We start from the raw sequence: 8,783 nt of genomic DNA, 5'->3' as shown, positions 1-8,783 counted from the left end.
GTAGTATGTTTGACTTCGGTGACAGAGTCACAACCTCACCTGTGTTTGCACCGCTTCATCACCATCAAAGTGATGTCCTCGAAGGGACTGAATGGAGGATGTTCGATGACAGTGAACCCAAGGCGTCGGTTTGTGTGTGGTCCGGCATTGACATGCTGAAGGAGAGGGTGCCCCATGTGTGGACCAACTCTTCGGATACGAAACTCGATTACTGCGCACTGTTTCTCACGTACCAACATAGTTTCGTTACACACCGCAATGTTACACATTAGAATGCGGAGCCCTCTAGTGACAGAAGTTTGCAACTTGCGCCAGCGAAACGGAAATTCGACCAAGTAATATGCATGAAATGTAGTGGCTCAACCGATACTTCAAAAAATGGTTCAAATGGTTCTGAGCACTATGGGACTTAACATCTGTGGTCATCAGTCCCCTAGAACTTAGAACTACTTAAACCTAACTAACCTAAGGACATCACACACATCCATGCCCGAGGCAGGATTCGAACCTGCGACCGTAGCAGTCGCGCGGTTCCGGACAGCGCGCCTAGAACCGCTAGACCACCGCGGCCGGCTCAACCGTTACTGAAACTAAAATAAAAAAGTTTGGAGGCATTGCTTTTCAGCTCGCACTCGTATAATGGTCTGTCATAATGAATTTCACAAAACAAAGGGCGGTATCTGATTACCAGAATTATATATGACGGTAGTATCTGTTCTCGAAAGAACATTTACCGTGGATGACCATGCAGCTTTGCTAGAAATGAAATGATAATTTAATGGACACCCTAGCTGCAAACAGGCGTTGATGTACTTCATTGGGGACATGTTGAAAATGTGTTCGAGTCCCGGTCGGGGCACACATTTTCAACATGTCCCCAATGAAGTACATCAACGCCTGTTTGCAGCTAGGGTGTCCATTTAATTATCATTTCATTACCAGAATTATTTTCGAGGACACGTCTGCCTCATGATGCGTGATCTTTCCCAGTGGGAAAGCCCTGTGACGCCTAGCTTGTAGCTGAGGTTCTGATCCCCCGCTTCCACACCTACGTGCATTTAACACTGCGGCAATGGCGCTGTAGGCAGCAAATAAGCGGAACAACGCATTTGTGTTAAGTGTTCAAATGAGCACACAGACCTAGCCATGTTGCGCACCGTCCTGACCACAAGTGGTGACTGTGTGGTAATGAGGGCAGCGTTGTTTCGAGGGGCATCTGAGAAAAAAACAAATCATAAATTAAGAGGAAACGAAAAATGCATACTTAATTTTTACAGTACGTGTTATTCTGTTCCTGGAAAATGAATGCAAATAAATACGCACAGTGCTTGACTGGGTTACATCTGTACATATTACTAAATTAAGGCAACCGGCGCCTTTATCTAACTGTATGGACAAGCTAATCACAAGAACTACTGTACGAATATTTACAAGGTTCTCGCTAATAGACGGTCTGATTCACCAGCAAGAAGGGAGTAATTTATTACTGCTACGCCAGAGAAGTCATCCGGCCGTAGATACTTAGTGACAGCCGTGCGAAGCCAAGGCGGATCGCCAATTATTCGATAAAGCCGATTGTAGTCACGACGACAGAGGAAAAGGGCTTTGTCACGTAACACCATACAGACGCGGTCCACTTAAAAGTCATAACCTCCCATAGTTAGCAGAATGTAATCGCAGATAACGTCTTCCTATTAACGACATTAAATGTGTAGTTTTCAAATTGTTCGTGATGGTTAGACAGAAATCTGAGTGTATAATCTCTGAACCAACACGAACGGTAACACATCATGAGAATACCCTACAACTTTCATCCGTGTGGCAACTTTTTCTGGATAACACTCGATAATGGCTTAAAAATCCGAAGTGAGTTGTGCGCCGAAGAAGAGGTGCAAATAAATACCGCCTAAGCAGGAAAATTTAGCCTTCATTCAATGACTTAGAGACAGCTGACAACTACTTATTAGCATGTACCACGCCATTTCGTCCTACTGACGCGCCGTGGCATGGACTTCTCGAAATTGTATGTCTTGGGAATCCGTACTGATTGTGGGAGCTGGGTGCAAAAGGCACGTATGTCTCCAGTTGGCAATTTAGATGTTCTCAGAAGAACTGAGCTAAGGTGAACTAGGAAGGGGACGAAGCGGGAGTCGAGTCACCGGGGAAGGGGGGGGGGGGGTGGGCGGGGGCACGGGCCACTCACAAACAAATTCATGTTCGCAGTGAGCCTCATACAATTCTGAGTGATGGTGTGTGCATTGTCTTGACATTCCTGGTTACCTACGCGGAGGTTTAATACTGTAGGCGAACACCGGATGCGGGCGATTGGACAAAAGGTTCTTGTACCATGCGCCCGCGTGAGATGATGACAGATGCTTCATAGGCCTCATTGTATCCAACGTCAGTATCACTGAATCGAAAACATCACCACCATCTGGTTAACCTGATTTACAGGGGTGGACAACAGAAACACAACAAATGGTTCAAATGGGTCTGAGCACTATGGGACTCAACATCTGAGGTCATCAGTCCCCTAGACTTAGAACTACTTAAACCTAAGGACATCACACACATACATGCCCGAGGCAGGATTCGAACCTGCGACCGTAGACCTAAGGACATCACACACATCTATGCCTGAGGCAGGATTGGAACCCGCGACCGTAGCAGCAGCGCGGTTCCGGACTGGAGCGCCTAGAACCGCTCGGCCACTGCGGCCCGCAGAAACACAACATATTACCACGCCTAATACGGTGTAGGAAAACCGAAACAGTCTCTATTCGTCTCGGAATGGATACATAAAGGCCTGTACGGTTTTCAAAAGAGTTTTGTACCACTCTAACTGCAAAATAGTGGTAAGTTCAGGTAACGATGATGAAGGTGGACAGCGATAACGCGCCCTTCTTCCCAAAGTAGACTACAAAAGATCAATAAGACTGAGATCTGGTGACTATGGTGGCCAGTGAAGATCCCAAAAATTAGTCCATGTCCTCACAAGATCAGAGCTGAACTATGCCAGCTGTGTGAACAGGGACCCTCTCGTCTTCGAACACAGCATCATGGGATGGACCTGATCATCCAAAATGGTCACATAATCCTTGGCAGTAATGCGACCTTGCAGATTAACCATGGTGCCTATGGGACACCACCATATGGCTGCCTAAATCATTACTGAACCCCTACCACGTTTCACTCTTGGGATGTGAGCTCGGCCAGAAGTTGGAAACAGTGTGAAACAAGACTCATCCCACCAAATGGATTTCTTCCACTGTTCCATAGTTCAGATTTTATGGCTTCAGCAATATGTTTTCCGTTACTGGCCTTTATTTCAATGTTTAGTGGTTTTGGAATTCCAGTTCGCCCTGCAGTTCAAAGCTTATGTAGATCCCTTCGGGTCGTTTTAGTACTGACAGGTTCACGAGTGTGACATCCAATTCTGTAGGAACATTTGCAGAGACCGTCCTCTTGTTTTTCATCACAATCCTCTTCAATGACTGTATGCCAAGATCACTCAGCACACATTTCCGTTTGTGTTGTGACTTAGCGGTTGATTTTTTTCTGCATTCCCTGTATGTGGTACTAATCTTAGACACGGTGCCTTTTGGAACGCCAAACACTTCGGCTATCTTGGTTACGAAAGCGCCCACCATACAAGCATCAACACTTTGCCCATGTTCGATTCACTTAGCTCCGATACTCATAACTGCACAGAACAGTCATCCACCCATGGCAGTTGACTTTAACGGCAAAGGATTTCCTCAGATAGAGATACCCACGCTACCAGCTTGAGACGACGGCGTGCAAAAATCGCAGTGCTTGCGTGATTTCGAAGGTGGAATGTCTGATTTACCGTTCAACAAAGATGTTCCCGCGATCAAATGCGCTGATATCACGTCTCTTGCCTATTCTGCGAACAATTGTCACATGGATGACCCGTATATGGTCTGAAATACCCCAGTCACCTATCCCTGGCGTCATGAGCGATGTGACGAACACATGTGTGAAAGAACAGACACTGTTGACGATCCAAATCTGTAGGAAATACTTAGAAATTAATTCACTGACTGCGAATTTCTTGATCTCAGCTATACTAGGTATAGTATCGTCCAGTTGTCCACAGTTGCAAATGCAAATGCTTTTCTCCAATTTTCTATCTAATGTCTTTCTTAACCAACCACGTAGTTGCGGTGTTACGGCAATGGAGTGTTCAAATGGTTCAAATGGCTCTGAGCACTATGGGATTTAACATCTATGGTCATCAGTCCCCTAGAACTTGGAACTACTTAAACCTAACTAACCTAAGGACAGCACACAACACCCAGTCGTCACGAGGCAGAGAAAATCCCTGACCCCGCCGGGAATCGAACCCGGGAAATGGAGTGTTGATCCACGCCTTTTCCACTCTTAATACTGGTTATTCTCTGGTCACTGAAATTTCTAGAAACCAATGAAAGCGTAGGGAACGTGGTATAGAGGTACAAAGCACACCAATGATGAAAATTTTTGAGGAACCGGGATTCCAACCCAGCTTTCCTGCTTGTCGTGAGCGGTCGCCTTAACCACATTTTTTCTCCAAAGACACCTTCCTGGCGCCAAAAGGGAGGCGGGGGCTGAAGTGGGTAGGGGTCGCAACCTAAGACCTGTTCAACATCTCGTTCGCTCCAGGAACCAAGGAAAGCGTAGGGAACATGGTATAGAGGTGCAAAGCACACCAATGATTTTTCTTTTTTCTTTTCTTCTTTTTATGTGTTTATACATGTAGTTTTTAATTTATTTTTAATACCACCGTGCATAGCAGGAAACCGACGTCGCGAGGAGGAAGCAACGGCAAGTCGCCACGCACGGTAGGACTATCGACGAATAGTTTTATCGGAGAAGAACATTCCAACGACTAGAGAACAACCAATACTAAGAGTTGAAAAGGCGTGGATCAACAGCTCATTGCAGTAACGCCCTACTACATGGTTGGTTAAGAAAGATACTAGAAAAAAAATTAGAGAAAAAGTGTTTGTACTTTGGATTGTGGACAACTGCACTACGTCGTTCATTAAGAAAGCGCCAAAAATCAAGGACATATTTCTCGCCATCAGGAAACAGTGAGCTGGGTGTCCACAAATTCATTTAACGGAGTTCGTCTTTGCTTGTAAGAAGTATCCCGAGTCCGGAAAGAGATTCAAGTGAGGAGGTATCTGATGCGGAGTTTTATGGGTAATTAAGGCCAGCATATGTCGCACCAAGAGCCAGACACCTATCGCCGATCTGTATACCAGGTGAACTTCGTCCGTGTCCAGAACATCACAAGCGACACACATTGGGATGCCTGCAAGATGAATCCCGTGAAGGCGTGACCAGCATACCTGCTTCGCATTGACCATAAGGCACTTTGTAGACTTGACGTCAGTGGAAAGATAAGGAGCGCACACTGATCGCCAGGCGGCACGCCAGTCGACGTGGGGATGCTTCCCCTCTACCGTATTTGGTTACCAGTTCTGCTGAAAGAAGCCAAAGATCGTGGACATCAAGCGCGTTGGCAACATCGCAGTACGGATGGAGCTCAGTTCGAGGAAAAATGGTGGAAGTAAAAGAAATACGGTCGCAGGTTCGAATCCTGCCTCGGGCATGGATGTGTGTGATGTCCTTAGGTTAGTTAGGTTAAGTAGTTCTAAGTCTAGGGGACTGATGACCTCAGATGTTAAGTCCCATAATGCTCAGCCATTTGAACCATTTTTGAAGTAAAAGAAGGGCGACGGAATATCCAAAAGCTGGATAGGAGCTGAGGGAGAATGTGGCGCGACGGCCTCCAGCAACAGGCTGGTAAGGCACGTGGGACAGCAGCGCTACAGCACTATTTGAGAACTGAGGAAAAGGGCTGCCGCTCTGTCTGGGACCGTGTCAGGGACCCTGCACCGCGGGAGGGTGAGGGTCTCGTACCGTACCTTGAAAACCAAGCTGTCGCAAACATATGAACCCATTCCCACTAGCATGCACCGAGCCATGGGTGGTGGAATGGGGAATCCGTGCCACATGGGGGATACGTGAGGCAAAATATACATTTACATATTGTGTCCACTGCAGGAGATCGAGGGCTCGTAAACGAGGACCTAGGAGCCACGTTCGTAGTTGTGACTGTGGACGTCGGCAGTTGAGGGCAATAGTACGCCACAGACCACTTGCGAAATCGAGTCCTAAGCATCGGACAGTAGAAGCAACATGCAATGGTGCAGCGCTGTCCGCAGGAAACCTGTATCAGCGGCCATAGCGCTCGATTTGCGGACGTTAAGGTAGCTAGCACTGTAGCTTCATCGTAGGTGGTAACCCATGCCAATGACTCCCTGACCTCAGCACCGCTACGAAGAGCGAGAACGAAATCTTCTGCGTAAGTAGTACACGGGACGTCGCTCCGCGGAGGAGACATATTACGACATCGACAGTAGTATCAGAGTATCCCATACTGCGAAACACCCATAGTAGATAGTCGTGATCAATCTGGTCAAATGCCTAGCTGAAGTCAAGATTGGCCAATAGCCCACGCATACAACAAGCGTGAGGGAGAGCGATTATGTCTCGACAGAGACAGAGGACAAAATGGTTCAAATGGCTCTGAGCACTATGGGACTTAACATCTGAGGTCATCAGTCCCCTAGAACTTAGAACTACTTAAACATAACTAACCTAAGGACATCACACACATCCATGCCCGAGGCAGGACTCGAACCTGCGACCGTAGCAGTACCGCGGTTCCGGACTGAGCGCCTAGAACCGCTAGACCACCGCGGCCGGCTGACAGAGGACAGTGCGGATGTTATTGGCACCTCCCAGATAGGTTTGATACGGGAAACCAGATACCGTGCCGTTCGTTTGAGTCGTGCAGCCAACAGCTGTGTAAAGATCTTCGTGTCACTGTTGAGCAATGTCAAGGGGCAATAATCATGTCTCCTTGAAGTACCCCAAGACTTGTGGATGGGAATGAGGAGACGGTCAAGGGAACTGTCTCGGATCTGCACAATAGACATCAGGACACGACAAATTTCCGTCCACATTGGCACCATAACGGGTCGAACAATCTGATAAAACTCTAGTGGGAGGCCGCCAGAGTTGGGCGACTTGTTTGTAGAACTCGCCTGGATAACATCATTGGCTTCATCCTTTGTGACACAGGCAAGCAGATCCATCCTTGCATCCCCAGGAACCGATCCAAAGGATAGTTGAGAGACTGCCGTAATGCTGGTAGGAGGGTGACGTTGTGCAGAGAACAGTATAGATAATGAGCATGGAGGGCAGACCCTATATCGTGTTGTGTATCTAAGCGCCACCCGTCATCAGTCATAAGAACATCAATCAGAGTCCTCGGACATTAGCACCATTCAGTTATAAAGTGGTGCTATAGACGTACGCTCCTGCGCTAACCCATCGTTTGTGCGCTCCCTGACCATAGCTCCTTCAAGTTGACGTCGAGAGAGGGCAGTGAACTGTGCCTTGGCACGATTTGCCATCGTCTAAATCTTTTGCGAATACGACATCATAGTAAAGTCCCAGAGAATGGTGAAGTAGAAATCCTGGATTCATTCGCACCACACCGTGACCTCCCTTTCGTAACCAATAAAGGCCTCGCAGACGGCAGGCTTTGCGCTGAGGACCCACTATGACAGGGCAGACTGGTATGCATAACGGCTCGACGACAAGCTGTCCACGTGGTCTCGATGAGCTGCCAGCAGTCGGACGTAGTAAGACAGATCGTGTTCAGTTTCCAGTCTTGGCCGTGCCACATCCTTTCGTGGCAGAGGCTGACAGCGCAGATAAGCGCGTCGTGTCAGAGAACGTAACAGGCCAGACTTCAGCAGCTTGCACCTCACCGACAATATCGCGGAAGATATAAACGCTATTGAGGCGACTGGAAGAATAGTTAGTGAAATGCGTAAACCCTCGGACGATCACCATAAACATGCTCCCAGGAGTCCACAAGGTTGAGGTGCTGGACAACTGCCGCCTGCACCCCGACGGAGAGTGACGCGACAGCTGATCTTTGGGCACCTGGATGGAATTGAAGTTGCCTCCCACGATTAAGGAATCCTACCAACCCAGGAAGAGAGGCGTGATCGCCTCCGAGATGAAAGTGGGACGTTCGCGGCGGCGACCCGAATCAGGTTGCGCATAGACGTTGATGAACCTAAAGTCAATAAACGTTAGAGCCATATCTCTGGCATCAGGGAGATAGGCAACAGTATCAGCGAGGATGCCGTCACTTAATAGGATCGCCACCCCATATACGAGTACAGGAAGCATTGGTGACTGGGTGTTGTGTGCTGTCCTTTGGTTAGTTAGGTTTAAATAGTTCTAAGTTCTAGGGGACTGAAGACGATAGATGTTAAGTCCCATAGTGCTCAGAGCCAAAGAAGAAAGGAAGCATTGGAGACGTGTGCCGTGAATCCATGGGGAGCACAAAAGGCTGCAACATGCATCTCACGAAGAAGGCCACCGTAAACGTCCGCAGCACACATTTCATGGAGCAATGCCAGTTTATGTCGCGCACAAATGGTATTGGTATTGACAGTAGCTATGTACACTACTGACCATTAAAATTGCTACACCACGAAGATGACGTGCTACAGACCCGAAATTTAACCTACAGGAAGAAGATGCTGTGATATGCAAATGATTAGCTTTTCAGAGCATTCACACTAGGTTGGCGCCGGTGGCGACACCTACAACGTGCTAACACGAGGAAAGTTTCCAACCGATTTCTCATACACAAACAGCAGTTGACCGGCGTCGCCTCGTGAAAC

The sequence above is a fragment of the Schistocerca nitens genome, chromosome 3, assembly GCF_023898315.1.
Source record: "Schistocerca nitens isolate TAMUIC-IGC-003100 chromosome 3, iqSchNite1.1, whole genome shotgun sequence".
Taxonomy (NCBI): Eukaryota; Metazoa; Arthropoda; class Insecta; order Orthoptera; family Acrididae; genus Schistocerca; species Schistocerca nitens.
Note: the sequence above shows the minus strand (reverse complement) of the source record.